Source organism: Eulemur rufifrons, chromosome 16 (assembly GCF_041146395.1).
Source record: "Eulemur rufifrons isolate Redbay chromosome 16, OSU_ERuf_1, whole genome shotgun sequence".
Taxonomy (NCBI): domain Eukaryota; kingdom Metazoa; phylum Chordata; class Mammalia; order Primates; family Lemuridae; genus Eulemur; species Eulemur rufifrons.
In genome coordinates this window covers 75,482,468-75,497,362 of record NC_090998.1, presented here as the reverse complement: position 1 = coordinate 75,497,362, position 14,895 = coordinate 75,482,468, and the positions used below count along the sequence as shown (strand labels likewise).

Sequence of the window (14,895 nt, the reverse complement as noted above, 5' to 3'; positions counted from 1 at the left end):
TATTCTCCTCTGGGCTGTCTCTGCATTAAACAATATGATGCTGGGAGAAGACCATGGACAGCCATATCTTAGGAATGCACAGAATGGCTATTTCAGGTAATGGGGGGAAATGTCAAAGAGAGATAATCCTGTAATCTTGCACAAATTACTAAATATAATGTGTCTCTTCACGCCTGCTCTTCAAAGAAAAAAATTACATGAGCAGGTAGGTTTGATGAGTAAAAAGAGGACCAAAAAAGCTCTGCACCACGTTTGAGTTTGCAAAACACTTTGATTTAATTTGATTCTCACAACACTATGGGCAGACCCTTCTAGTCTCATCTCACTGATAAATTTAGGCTGAAAAACTAAATGGTTTTCCAGGCATATATTGCTAATGAAGGCATACCTTAAACTTGAATGCAGTCCTTCAAATTCTAAAACCTGTGCATAGAAAATACAGGTGAAGCAAGTTACATTTTAAAGAAAGAATATTTCAGGAGAGGGTCTCAGAAAAATAGCTTCGTGTGTGAAAAACTTTGAATCATGAATACAGACCTTTGTGAAAGAAATACAATAGGTAACCAAGAATGAATATATGGATAGGACGTGAGTAGAAAAAAATTGATGTATATCCAAAAATAAAGAAGACTATTTGGAAAAAATGTTCAAAGCGTTACAGCTTGTATCCAAGGCATAACTAGATTCAAAACTCACAGGCACAAATGGGGGGGGGGGGGAATGGAAAAGCTGACAGACATTCCTAAATGGCCCCAGGCTTAGTGAGAGAGTCAGCCTTTGAGGATGTCAGATAAACCCCACCAGAGCCCCAGCGGGCACCTGCAGCAGCAGAACTAACCTTACCCCTTGGCCCAGTTAACCACTCCCTCTCTGGGGAACTCTCTAGAAGGCCAGGGATAGATCACACTGTCAGACAAAGTCCTCCAGCTGCTACCAGATGCCTGCAATCTCATCAGCTCAGCGTTTGACCCTTAATAAGAGGTCAGTAACCTTTATAAGGGCAGCACCTCAAATGTTCTCAGTCATCTATACCTGCGTGTGGGTGCATTTCAGGTCCTGCCATGAAAGGTGGTGTTAGCAGTGAAGGGAAGCAGAGACACAGGGCACTGGGCATTGATGGGAATAAGAAGAGAGCGCACCTTCTCAATGAGACCTGGCAATGCTGCAGGAAGGCATTGCCTTTTCACAATTTTCCCCACGATTAGGCAACGTATTTTGAGTAATGAAGTATTATATAGAAAAACTGAGTATATGGGGTATGTGTGTCTATGCAAAGACAGGCAATAAATAATAGCAATACTAAAGATCATTGCTAACGTTTATTCACCTCTTATTATATGCCAAGCACTGTGCTTGACATTCATTGTCCCATTGAATCTTTACAGCCCCCGTATGGGGGTTTACTTTCCTCATTTTATAGATGAAGAAGCAGGTTTAGAAACTGTTTATACAGCTAGTAAGTGGTAGAAAAGGAATTCGAACCAGTCAGCGCAATTCCAGTTTAACCACTACATTTGTGCACTGCACTTAAGCTTCAATATTTTCATCATATCGCATATATGCACACACACAGAGACACACACATCAATATTCTAGACCCTGTAGCAAAGGAAGCCAGGGCCCCTTATTATTATAACTTTTTTTAATGATAAAGCAATCATAAAATATAATGGAATAAAATGCAAAATGTGGGTGAATTTCTAAGTTAAAACCCAAAGCTTCAAATTAAAAATGGTCTTGCTTTGTTACCTGCTTAGGGCAACACCTGTAGGCCCTTAGGAATCCTTATTCTTTCCCCTCTACTATTTTTATTACTTGGCTGAAAAATCTGGGCTAAGTATGTACATATAAATATGTGTATGTAGGAATTTGATCCAGATCGTGGACCCCTGATCTTCCTATTTAAAAATGAATCTGTCCAAGGGGACTGTTACCTTTATATCATGTTAGAGAGAAATGGTGCCTCTTTCTTTATAGCTGTAAGCTTATTAATAGCATAGTGGGTCTCTACAAACCACAGCAGCTAAAGGGTGACTGCTTCCTTCCCTTTCTCTCACCATGGCAATTACATTGCAATTCACATTTTATGCAATTATTTGATTCAAAGACAGAAGACATTTTATTCTCTAGCATTTTTTATTTAACAAACTAGCAAAATAAACACACAAAAAAATCATCCTTATGCCCTACCTCTTGAAAGTTTACCCTCATTCATGACTACCTTTGGAAAAGGTTTCAAAAACCAGAAAACACAAGCAAATGTAAGACCTTACGCTAGTAGACAACGAGAAGGCCACTTATTTAGTACACTAGGGTGCAGTGGAGGTTGCCGGGTCCACTGTCTGAATGAGTGTGGCCATATCCGTGGCAGTGCTGCTATGGTCAGAGAAGTACATGGTAACTTTGAAATATTTTGAACTTGTTGAGCCTGAACCTTTCTTTAGAAAATAAATGAGTATACAAAATTCTTCATGGACCCAAGGCACATTTATAAATAGAAAATCTTTGTCCACTTGAGGCCAGATTGGCTACAGAATTTATCTAACTGCTAAAACAGAAGAGACTTCATGCCCTTGAAAAGATTCTAGGTACAGTCATGGCATTAGCCTTTAATCATTCATATAGTTCTTGCTAAAACTTTGAAAAAGTTATTTTATTTTTTACTGCATTCTCTGTTAACTTTTGATCCAATCTGATAAGAAATATCCATAGGATGGTCATAGAATATAAAATAAAACAAATCAGAGTTATACTCTATGGCAAGATGGCACACGTACAGGCTCTCACTCCACTGAAAGATGAGGCTTTGTAAAATTTATTTGAACATATGAGCATGTGGGCCCCAGCTGAGAAACATTTCGATTCATTCAAAAAATGAGTTATGTTATTATCACAATAATCTGACATCGCTCAGAACTTTAGTCTTCCCACTGTAAACGTATATTGCATTCATCTTTCCAAGATGACTTTTATAGGGGGATCTAAGCTTCTTTAAAAATAAGTTCCATATGGGTACAAACTAATGTTATTCATCCCAATTTCACCACTCACTCTTTCTGCCCCTGGAGCTTTCACCTGCACAGACAAGACAACAAGGCACCCGGCATGGCAGAGTGAGAGGCCAAAAGATCAAGAATCAATATAATGATGTGCTTTATGACATCTGCTTGATTAAATGACTTTCACAAAATACATAAAGAAGTTTATACTTACCATAAACAGTAATCAAATTAACAGAACACTGTGAAAGCAAGTCTCAGTGTCTTGTTCTAATAAAAGCAAACAATAACATGTAAAATGTTCTGTTTGAGGTACTTCCCAAATATGTCTATGTGGAATTCTTACCCCACATATCTAATTTTTAATAACCCAGGAGTTATTGTTAAAACTATTTGGCGTTCTTCTACATTCCAATTAGGTAGTGGTAGGAAGTAGCCCCCTTTCATACTAGCTAGAAGGGTACACCTATTTGGGTTGAAAAATCCACCATAGTTAATCCTCGAAAGCGAAATTTCTGCATCCTATAATCAGGAGTTGCTGGGCATTTGATTAAATACCCCAGGCATTTGCTCCCCAACCTACTTTCTTTTCTCCCCCCAACTGGCAAACAAGAGAAATCGGACTAAGAACCTGAAGAGACAAAGTGTGTTCTTTAATACAGAAACGCTTTTACCTGCCATCCTGCTGTGAACGAAATGGGCTGGGCTTTCAAAATGTTAGTCAGCTTAACTCCCAGTTGGTGGCACTGGGAAAATGCAGCCATGCAGTCTTATTGCTCTGTTTCTGTTCTTTAACTGCCAACTGGAATACAATAGAGGAGTCAAATGGAAACAACAGAGAGATGGATCCAGAAAGAACCAGAAGGATGACAACAAAGCAAGCAAGGAAAATGATAAGATTCAAAAGACACTGTGTCAGCAAAGTTGGCGTCCCCAGACTATTTTCACACTGAAGATAATGATGCTTCAATTAACTGCCACATCCCCTTGGAAATTCGTGGTATTTTACAAATGGCAAATTATCTAGTAGATATTCATCCTTGCAACATTTTAAGAGAAGTCATATGATATGCTTAATCCAAAGGAGAAAGGCCATATCACCACATTGCTCAGATGTGGATAATATATGTTTTATGTATTAGGAGAGATTTTAGGATAAACATACAGGGTCGAAGTGTTGAACTCACTATTTTTGGACTACAAAGAGAGTATCTTCATTTTAAGAGATTATAGTATATGTAGTAAATATAGAGGGCTAGATATTTGAGTATTCTCATATTGTATCAACAGGTACCTGGAACTTTACTTATGAGCAGCTTCTCCATCATCTCACCATTGTCTTTTGTACTTTTTTTTTTTCTCATGCAGACATTATATTATTACAACAGTAGACACAAGGCTGACACCTCTAAATCCCTCTTTCCCCTTTTAACTTTAGAACATGTCAAAGTATGTATGCCATTGTCTTTGGTTTGTGCACATTTAACAATTCACACATCAAAAGTTAAACTTCAAGAGTTAGAGAATAGCATGCCTCACCCCCCCCCGAAATTATAATATGCATAATTTATATTTTATTTAAATATATTGCCTGACATCCTGAATTACCATTTTCTAAGCTGAAAAGTATGGAAAACCAGTAAAAATAATGTGATTTATACATAAATAAAATTCATTAAATAGCTTGACTTTAAATGTCTCAAATTGATCACGGTTTAGACAATGTATATGAAGATTTATATTACAAGTTTCTGTATCAAATTGATAAATGTCAACTTTCTTGAGGCTAAAATAGTGATAAATAAAATCAAATATAATCTCATTTTAAGGGACATGATAAAATCTTACCTCATCAGACGTGATATCCAAAATGTTTCATTTTCCCTGTGATTTTATTAATAATGCATTAGCATCCTTCTAATAGTCTTTTTATGTAGAACACTGTCTTTGGGTGTAGTAAGAGCCAGGATATTAACTAGGTGATCCAAAGTTAGAGCACCAATTGTAAACAACTTTTGTTGTTGTTTCAGCCAATCTGAAAATTCAGGATAAGGAAAAAAGAATAAGAATTTTCCATTGGCCAGCAAAAAGGAAAAAAAAAAAAAATCAATACCAACGTCATTATATACATTGCTGTGAGTTTGCTAGCATTTTATACTGTAACTTTCTTATAAATCAATTTTTGATTCCACAAATTACTAAAACTCAAATTATATCTATCTCCAGACAAAGCAAGGTGGTAATTTGGCAATTTTCTACTTTGAGGCCTGAATTATCTTCCTTAATCATCTATTCTGCTCAAATTCATTATAAAAATGACCAATTTACCACCTCACTTCACATGAGGAAGACAATACTGTAGAATGTGGGTCCCAGGATAGAACAACCAAATGCTACCTGGGGACAGATGAGCATGTGTGTGTAAGTAACTCAAATTGTTCCAATTATTCTTTTGCTTATAAAACAATGTCTATATGAGTTCCAAAAGCATATACTTTGAAGCAAGATCCATTAGCATACAACATTTTCTTCTTCTGGAAGCCAACTCGCAATAAATCTCTTACCTTGTAGAGAGATGGAACAGCACAGGGCTCATAATAGGATGAGTGATGCATAAAATGTTCTTCAGCTGACTTCCCGTGGGATTTATATTTCCAAACCTAGGAACACCGTCTGCCTGCACGGATGGAATGCTAAGCAATGCAGTAAAACAACCAATGTGCTATGTATAGTTTTTCAACTTTGAGAAATCTAGAAGAAACTGTAAAATAAGTAAACAAGCAAGCATGTGTCTAAAACTTATAGCACAAATTAGCCGGAAAAACACACAGCTTAAATAAGGAAGCTTCGTGATAAGCTCATATTTTTAGTGTGATTGTGTAAATAATATGCTTTTTCTTAGAAACTGAAGAGTTATTGCATTCTTGGTTATACATTTAAGAGAGGGATTGTATTATTGTATAACACAAGTATTCTTCAAGGAAATCACTGGATCTGAATTACAGATAAAACGTGAGTCAAAGAGTCAGTGTTTTTTTTCCCCCCCAAAAGTACCACAAGAGAATAAAGAAAAGAAGTGAATCTGAGAAAAATAAAATGAGAAAATTTTATATGCTCAGATTCTAATTGCATTTCCTCATTTATTTGTTTGAAAAAATGATCCTTAATTTTTTAAAAATACAGGTTCAAATCAGACTTGTTTCCAGTCTAAATTTAGCCTCCATTCATTGTGTCATATTTCTTCAGGCATGAGAAAGAAAATCAATGCCCCTACTCACCTTTGGAAGAATTTCACTGCCAAGTCTCCATGGTTCTGTGGGATCCAATAATCCGTGGCTCAGTATTGATTTTTCGAAGACACCTGTAGAAACAGCCTCTCCTTCCTTTCTAACAAAATATAGCAACAAAAATCGTGTAGTTTCTGAATGAATTAAGCACAGGCTATTAAGCACAACTTCATCCTGTAAGGAAATGTGGTTTGTATTTGCTGAGAATGTTAACTTTGCTTGATTTTTCTGAGCCATTTAACAACGGTTTAAAGGCAACGTGAACATCTATTTTCAAAGTTAATTTGAACATAATTTTTTTTAGGTTTCTGGCAGCTAACTCATGTATTACAAATAGCATTTATTTTTCTAAGGAAACAGACAAATGGTAAAGCCTATCCAAGTTCAATTCACAATTGCAAAATATTTCCAAAATCAAGATCTTTTTGAATATATTTAAAAAAAAAAACAATCATGCTTTTAAAATCTAAAGCTTTGATGAGCGAGAGGACCTTCAATGGAGTAGAGTACATCAAATCCTAGGAGAGAGAGTGGGTTAAATTTTGGGTGTATTTTACAGCATTAAAAGAGTTGGAAGAACAGGCAAGGACCACCAGCCTTCCCACTTTCCTTGACAAACACAAATGCAAAAAAACACCCCCAAAACTCATGTTTCCAGCATTCTTCACACACCTGATTTAAACCTCAAAGGTATTTGTTTCACCCTGGGCAGACTTCTTTGGGCATGTCTGAATATATTCCCTGCAGCCATTCTGCGCTGAGTGGAGTAACTACAGTTGGCAACCCACTCCATCACTCACTCCATCAGCTTGAGAATCTGCAAAATAAAAACGCAGTGTTAAAAAAAAAAAAAAAAAAAAAAACTTCCATTTACATTTGCCTTCCCAGTAAAATCCTAGGGAAGAAAACACAAAGCAGGTTGTTTCCCACAATATATGTGACATCTTGGTTAAAAGTGACAGGACCATGTTGCTCTCTGACAGGTTTAGTGTTAAGACCTGACAGATATAAACCTGTAAGAACAACCTCCCTGCCACAGATATTTAAGCTCATGTGAAAACTTTGATTTGATAGTCCCTTGATTAGCTTTTGCAACAGTGAGTACTACTGCCTTTCAAGTTCATTATAAATTACGCTATTCATCACATTACTGTCAATTTAAGCTCCCATTTTACTAAAATGCAGGCATTTTAACTACTCATCAAACCTGTGCACATTTTTGAGTCAAAGAATTAGATCAATCCAAACTCCAGTTCTCAAGGGAGAGGTTCCATTGTTTATCAGGCCATGTCTACACTGGCTGAGCAAAGCGCTCTGTTCAGAAGGAGAAGCGCCTTTGGCAGCTAGAGTCCACATAGCTGACCCATGGATGCTTGGGTGGAGCTTCTTCACCTAATTACACCAGTGCAATGAAATTACTAAACATTTGATGAAAATGACCCATGACGACAAAAAAGCATGATGTGATGGTTGTTCTAATCTATTCACATGGTAGTCACTTACAATGTAATTCAAAGGACCTATAAGAATGAGAAGGAAGAATGATTACACTTTCTTTACGTGAAATGATGAATGTGGGTATTGCAATAGTTGATAAGTCAACATTTGGTTTAATCCAACTCATTCTCCTTAAACAAGACAGTAGTGGCACAATTTTAAAATGCAAATCTTTTTCCTAACTGGTCTGGGTTAAACTCACAACTCTAATCTTATATTTATGGAGAAAAATCCTCTGGGTTTAAATAATTGAAAATATGATTTTGCTCTTACAAAAAATAATGGGTCAGAAGGTAATCAATATTTTACAGGAAATATTTATACTCTTCTGATGGTTCAAGATTCAGGAACAACTGAGTATGTATTCTATTCTGGGGATAGTGCAGTGTCCTCGAATCTTCTTGAACATTAGGATTCTTTTACTAATTTTTAGAATAAAAAATAGGATTAGCAGAAATGTTATATTAAACAGCTGTGAAATTATAGGCTTCCCCCTCCATCCACCCAAACACACTCCACCCTGTGACATAATAGATACAACACTAACCACCTTTGGAATTATGCCAGCCTTCCCCATAGGTGAGCTGGCAGAATTGGACCAAACTGCCTTGAAGGAACGAAACCTGTCTCTCCCTTGCGAATGCCCTTAAAGGGCTTCAGAGAGCATCCATTTCGATTCACTGAAGAGAGAAGTGAAGATGTAAATGTGTGGGAATCTACCAGAACTATGATCTATGACATATACTTATTTCTACCAATTATCACTCCCAAATAAATTATTTAGGTCAAACTCAAAACCCCAGTTTCCCCAATCATTTGGACCTTGTGGGCAGGAGTATTTCATGTTTTTGCCAGTCCTAGCTTCCGATTTTCAAGATAAATGTTCAGTCTCTCTGTTTCAGTTTGATAATTATGTGCAATCTATATATTAATATCAAATCCCCTTTTGCTGGCTGCAAAATTCCCAACTGCAGACTGAGTCAAGACAACATATGGGTTGATAAGTTTTTAAATTACAACTCAAATTATAAAACAAAAGAAACCTAAGTTATCTAAGAATTGCCTTATTTAGTAAAGTTCGTCTAAGGAAAGTTGAGTCTTATATTTTCTTTTCCTATATGAAAGCCCTGAGGGTTTCTAAATATAAAACTACTGTCAACATCTTTGCCGCATGTGTTTTAATCCCCTATGATGATAATGATGATGATGATAATGAGATAGCAAACACCCTTATGGTAGTTAACTTTGTGCCCTGTTCTCAATGCCTTGTGTACATGAACTCAATCCCACAACGACCGTATAAGGTAAGCATCATTAGCCCATTTTACAGAGAAGGAAACAGAATCACAGAGACGGGAAGTAAATTGTCCTGGATCACGTAGTTAGTAAGTGGTAGAGCTGGATCTGAATCTAGGCAATCCGGCTCTACTCTCACGTTGCACAGCAAAGTGCTTGGCTGAGCCACAGTAACGAAACATGCATATCATTATGCACAGAGATTTAAATTAAAAGGCGGTGTTTTTACATTGGCTCTTTCCTTCCTATATGAGTGGAATTAATATGCCTGGAACTAGAGCTTCACTCTAGGAACTATTCTGTCATTTAGGCTCATTGTCCTACTTTTCACTCATAGTCATTTTCTTCCATGTTGAACCAGTGTCTCCGTGTTTCAGAATAAGTTAGGTGTATGCCAGAGCAAAATTTATTCTCCCTGATCATCATTTCAGGATACCACAATGCCTTTAAAACTTAAATCTTTAGATGCTCATAAATGTGAAAAATATCAGATAAGAAAGGAATTGTGAGAATAGCAATGATTAAATAGGGCCTCCTAGTAGAGCATGTAACTAAATGTAGCCTTATGGAAACAGGCGTCCCGAGGTCCAATCCTGATGGTAGCTGTTGCAAGTTGGACAAGATATTTTTATCTTTCTATAACTTAGTACCCTCATCTATTAAATGGGAATAAAATAATACTACTGTTTAGGATTGTGAAGATTAAATAAAGTAATCCATGTAAAATGCTTAACCCATGACACATAGCAAGCACTCGACAAATATAAGCTTTATTGTTACAATTATGTTTAGTTTATATAGACTAGTTTCCAGCAGAAATTAAGCACCGACAATTAAAAGTTGTCATTTGGGTGTGAAAGTATGAATATAAATTGAGAAAATGGGCGTGGTCACAGGAAATCCTTTCAGCACAGGGACAATTTGGCTTTAAAAATTCATTGAGGCCAGGTGCAGTGGCTCATGCCTATAATGCCAGCACTTTGGGAAGCTGAGGTGGGAGGACCCCTTGAGGCCAGGAGCTTGAGACCAGCCTAAGCAACACAGAGAGATCCCCATCTCTACCAAAAAAAATAGAAAATTTGCTGGGTGTGGTGGCGCACACCTGTAGCCCCAGCTGCTCAGGAGGCTGAGGCAGGGGTGGCTTGAACCCAGGAGTTTGAGGCTGCCATGAGCAATAATCGTGCAGCCCAGCCTAGGTGACAAAGTGAGACCCTGTCGCTAAAAAGCAAACAAACAAAAAAATTCCGAGACACATCTTCACCAATAATTTTATTCCCCCGTTATATTTTGAGGACATAGGCAAATCATAGAATATGACAGAATCCCCTAAAAAGTCATCAGAGCTTACAATATTGTCATACACTCACCTGATAAGCCAGAAGTAGCTGTTTCTACATGGCAAAGTTTTAAATAACATAAAAGGATTGCTTGCTGAATTGTTTGTTTTTTTGTATCCTAACCCATATTTCTATACAGTTACTTACCTCAAATTGACCTTGATGGCAGTGATGTAATTTTAACCACTGTGCAATTCAACAGTCATGAAACTGTCAGTATATTCATTCACTTTGTCTGTGTTTTTCTTTCTTCTCTTCCTTCTCAATATTTGAAAGGCTTAGGCTTGTGCTTAAGTCCAAACTCTTTGAGGCCAAATAGGCAACTTAGAAATAGCTGCTTACGAGTCTAAAATAGAAACGTCCATCCCAAAGAAAGAGTAAAATCCAAGTACTGGGCTGAAATGACTCACTGGATGTCCACTTGCATGGAGCTAGTCCATAAATGTTATACAAAGGAAATGGAATGAAATGAAACCTTTTCCCTTCAGTTCTAAAATGGATACTGTTGCCAGACAAAGTATGAAAAGCCCCGAGGTCCAGAAGCTAATCTAGATAAATCTCACACTTTCACCTGGACGCTCCCAGGGTGCACTGAACCGGCTTTGTGCGGTCTGGGCACCATGGGACAGGAGAACCACTTGCTGGTCCCCAGGGGGCTGGCAGTGAGGACAGGCTCCTCTGCCTCCTTTCCCAGGACCCTAGAGACCAGATATTCTTAGGCAAGCCTGGGGGGAAGGAAGTCTTGGTGTATAGACTAGTTCCTTGGTCGAGAATTAAAGTGTTGAAGAATGGGATCAGTGGGATGAAGAGAGTAGATAGAAAAGGGATGTGGTGAGACAAAGTCCACAGGGTCTCGCCTTCAGTTCTACAATTGCACCCATAGTGGCTCACCACCATCAACCCTCAGGTCCCTCATCAGACCTCACAGACTCATGAACTCACGGACCAGAGACTTTGCATTCTAAAATGAGATCTCAGCTATCATCTGCCTAAAATCTCATTGAGTGAGTAGTAGCTCTAGGATTAGAACCCATTCAGGTAGAAGAAGGTGGCTGAAGTGTTATTTCAAGTGAACGTGAAGTCTTTATTTCCAAGTGGAAATGCCAGGAAAGAGAAAAACATCTTCTACAGGCAAGAGATGTCAGCATAACTCAACTGAATTATCTACACAGACGACCGAGAGGACACAGAAAACGAGGACCCTGAGGACCTAAGCAATGCAATCTGGTTTCTTCCTTGAGATGACCGAGCCACCCTGGCAAAGGAAGTGGACCATTGCAGTAACCATGCGGAAAGTTACCTGGTGCGCAGGCTTTCTATGTGACAGCATCTTCGTGTCACCAGAGCACATGCCAGGCACAACATTTTCTTCACCATTTACTACAAACATTCTCAGCTGCTGCTGCTACTTCATGACTCCCTCCCCAGGGCCCATCCAGTGTGTTTTCAAATTTTCTAACTTTCTATTTTATTTTTGTCAAATAGTGTCAACTTAGTGCCATTTTTTAAATTTTCTATTTTTTTGGTCAATGTTTTCCAGATTTTCTTAACAAAATACAAAATTCTTATTTTAGTGTGGCAGTTTCATTTTTTTCTTATTGCCACATGTTTAGGTCTTATTTAAGGCCAGTTAAATCCTCTAACCTGAGTTATTTTAAAAAGAATTCTGTTTATTTCATATCATATACAAATTTCAACAAATAATCTCCAAACATCAAATGGAAAGTTAAAAAAAAAAAAAAAATAGAAGAAGAAGATCAGATCTACCCAGTGTCCCTCACTGGCCACTCCACAGACCTGCTGTCATTCCTCATTATCCTTTTTTTATGATTCCACACACAAATTCCACCCAGGTGATTTGATTCTTAATGAAATGAATGTGAATTAATTCTGACGATCATAAATTTTAATGAGACAACACTTCAGATGCTCTCAGACTGTTCCAAATGCAAAACTTATCTTTTCGGTGGTGAAACTGGAAAGTCTTTTCTTAGGAAACCTTGATTGTTTCACCTCTGCTATTTTTCACATAATGACACAATTTGCATATCAGCAAAGTCAGAGGGGACAGAACCGGAATCTCCAGCTCTCCGTCGTCTCCCCGCCCCCATGCCACTGCTTCGCATTGCTCCTTTCCTTTTGTTCACAACTTTTATAATTTCACAGAATGACAAGTCGTACAGCACGACATCAGGCTTGATCTCACCATTATGCCTGATTGTTCAAAATTACAGTCATCCCGAAATGTTGACAGAATTCCTTTCAATATTTTCTCTTTTGCTTTATTAAGTGGCAGTGTCATACTTAAAGAATGATCATTTCTGGGGCCACTCATTCAAATCTTTGAAGACTGACATCCCATTAAAAATTCTTTTCCCCCCAATCTCCTTCTATTCTCTCTATCCCGAGCACATCTGACATGTCAGAAATAATTATAAGTGGCTTAATAAATACAGGAGACATTTCTCTTTAATATTCCAGAATGGATGAGCATAGGATCCCTTTGTTATCAGCTTTATTCTAGTTAGAAATGTGCATTCAGTATCAGCAATTTCTCACGAAAAAGTAGGGGCCCACCCTAACGTTTTAGGTTTCTCTGGACCAGCCCTACCTTCCAGGCACTGTTTGTTCCTTAAAGATAATTATTAATAGGAAAGGTCTGTCTTCCTCACAGAGGTCCCTCACCTTCTGCCACTTTTCATATGAGCGTGTTCTCTATGTCACTTGTTAATAACAGGGCAGCTTGTTTAAAAACAGGTTTCTGATTAGAATGGAAAAAAAAAAAAAAGCAGAGCTAGAGCCTTGCATTCAGAGTTCTCTCTTATTTCACACTCTCTCCTTAGAATGGGCACTGCCTGTTCTTTTCATCAGACAAAAGCGGAAAACATGTTTTGTATCCAAGGTAAATGGAGAATGCCTGTACCTATATTTTCTTTCAAAGCTTACTATTCTCGTATATGGTAAAAAGCTATTAGCAAGGGTCCTACCCTCCTGGAATCCTAGCTCTCTGGGAGGCCGCGGTGGGAGGATTGCTTGAGCTCAGGAGTTCAAGAAAGGGTCTACCCTACCATGGTCTTGGCTGAATAAATAAAGCCATCTCTCTACAATGTGACGCATGCTATGCGCCTCTCTCCATGTGGATGGAAAGAAATGTATTGTTGGGAACATTATCTCTTTGCACCGATAATCAGGATTACAACAAGTTTTCTGAATCTCTGATTTGTGAGTTGATATTACCTGCTTTGACAAGCTTAAGAAGGAAACTCCGCCAGATGGGCCTACATGTGGAGAGGCCCAAGGCTGGCTGGAACCCCCTGATACAAATGCTGAGAGACTAGTTTCTGAAATGGCTATGGCTTGATGGAAAAAGTTCTTGACTTAGACAGATGGAATTGTGTCTCTTCTCTGCCACTTATTAGCTATGTAGCTTTGAGCAAGCCACGTATACTCCCTGAGGCTTATTTGATAAAATGCTGGTAATAATGCCTTTGGGGGGCTTATATAAGAAACCAGATAATGTATGTGCCAATGAAAGCACTGGCTCATAAAAAAAAAAAAAAAAAGCATCATACAGATGCTCAGTATTATTTTTCCTAAATAATGGCCTACAGCTAATGAGCAAGTAAGTCAAGATCACAGACATCAAACAGAAATCTGGGGGAAATCCATGTATAATATAACCATATTTATTCAACACTAGCAATAGGGCTTTCTTCTAAAGAAATATTACTATGAATAAAATTTAATCTTATGTATATATCATATACAGGTGACCAATTATCAGGGAATGGTGATGCAGTAAAATACTCGAAACTACATACAGAGTAGACATAAATTAATACTTCTTAATAATTCAAGAGGCATTTCATTGCCCTACCGCACCTAAGGGTCATAATTATGATTATCAGTGGCTAATTTACTAGAGAAATGGATGGAATCCAAATGACTCTATGTTATAACTGAGAATACATCTTTGGAATTAATTCATGCTATCCATTTTTAATACTGTCATGTGTCTCTATTTCAAAAAAGTCGCATGACCTCAACAGTTCAAAGTTATCTGACCTGAGCTTGTTAATAATGTGTATTCCCTCTACGGGGAGGTTAGCCACAGCACAAATTTCCCTGTTATAACATATCACCAAGCATGTTGGCTAAACATAAGGACTTTTGGGTGCTGTTCAAGGCTGGGAATTCTACATCTCCGACCTGATGCGCCACATTGGAAAGAGTAGCAGGAAGTAACTACAGGGACGGGGACTAGAGAAGAAATAATAAGCTCTGTGCTGACTAATTGATGAGACTGTCAAAAAGATGAAATGAATGAGAAGCTGAGGAAGATTTTGTAAGACTTTGTAAGTTATATGGCACTAGACAAGTGTAAGGTGTTATTATGATCATTACTATTAATAGCCTCAGTTTACAATGGAAGAGTTATATATAGCTTGCGAGAGATGAGTTTTTTCAAACGATGATACA

The 14,895-nt window shown here is 37.8% G+C and overlaps 1 long non-coding RNA gene across 5 annotated transcripts in view; it reads right to left on the bottom strand.

Moving 5' to 3' along the window:
- The window catches only part of LOC138396983 (uncharacterized), a 96,674-nt gene that overhangs the window by 61,046 nt on the left and 20,733 nt on the right, over positions 1–14,895 (bottom strand). For 2 of the 5 annotated variants that reach the window (XR_011235735.1, XR_011235733.1), the window contains 5 exons: positions 6,959–7,103; positions 6,278–6,386; positions 5,564–5,692; positions 4,848–5,034; positions 3,674–3,801 (listed from right to left, as the gene is read on the bottom strand). This is a non-coding gene — a long non-coding RNA (uncharacterized lncRNA). Of the gene's footprint in view, positions 1–3,673; positions 3,802–4,847; positions 5,035–5,563; positions 5,693–6,277; positions 6,387–6,958; positions 7,104–7,846; positions 7,915–14,895 lie in introns of all 5 variants that reach the window. The other 3 variants (XR_011235736.1, XR_011235737.1, XR_011235734.1) reach the window with 2 other exon arrangements.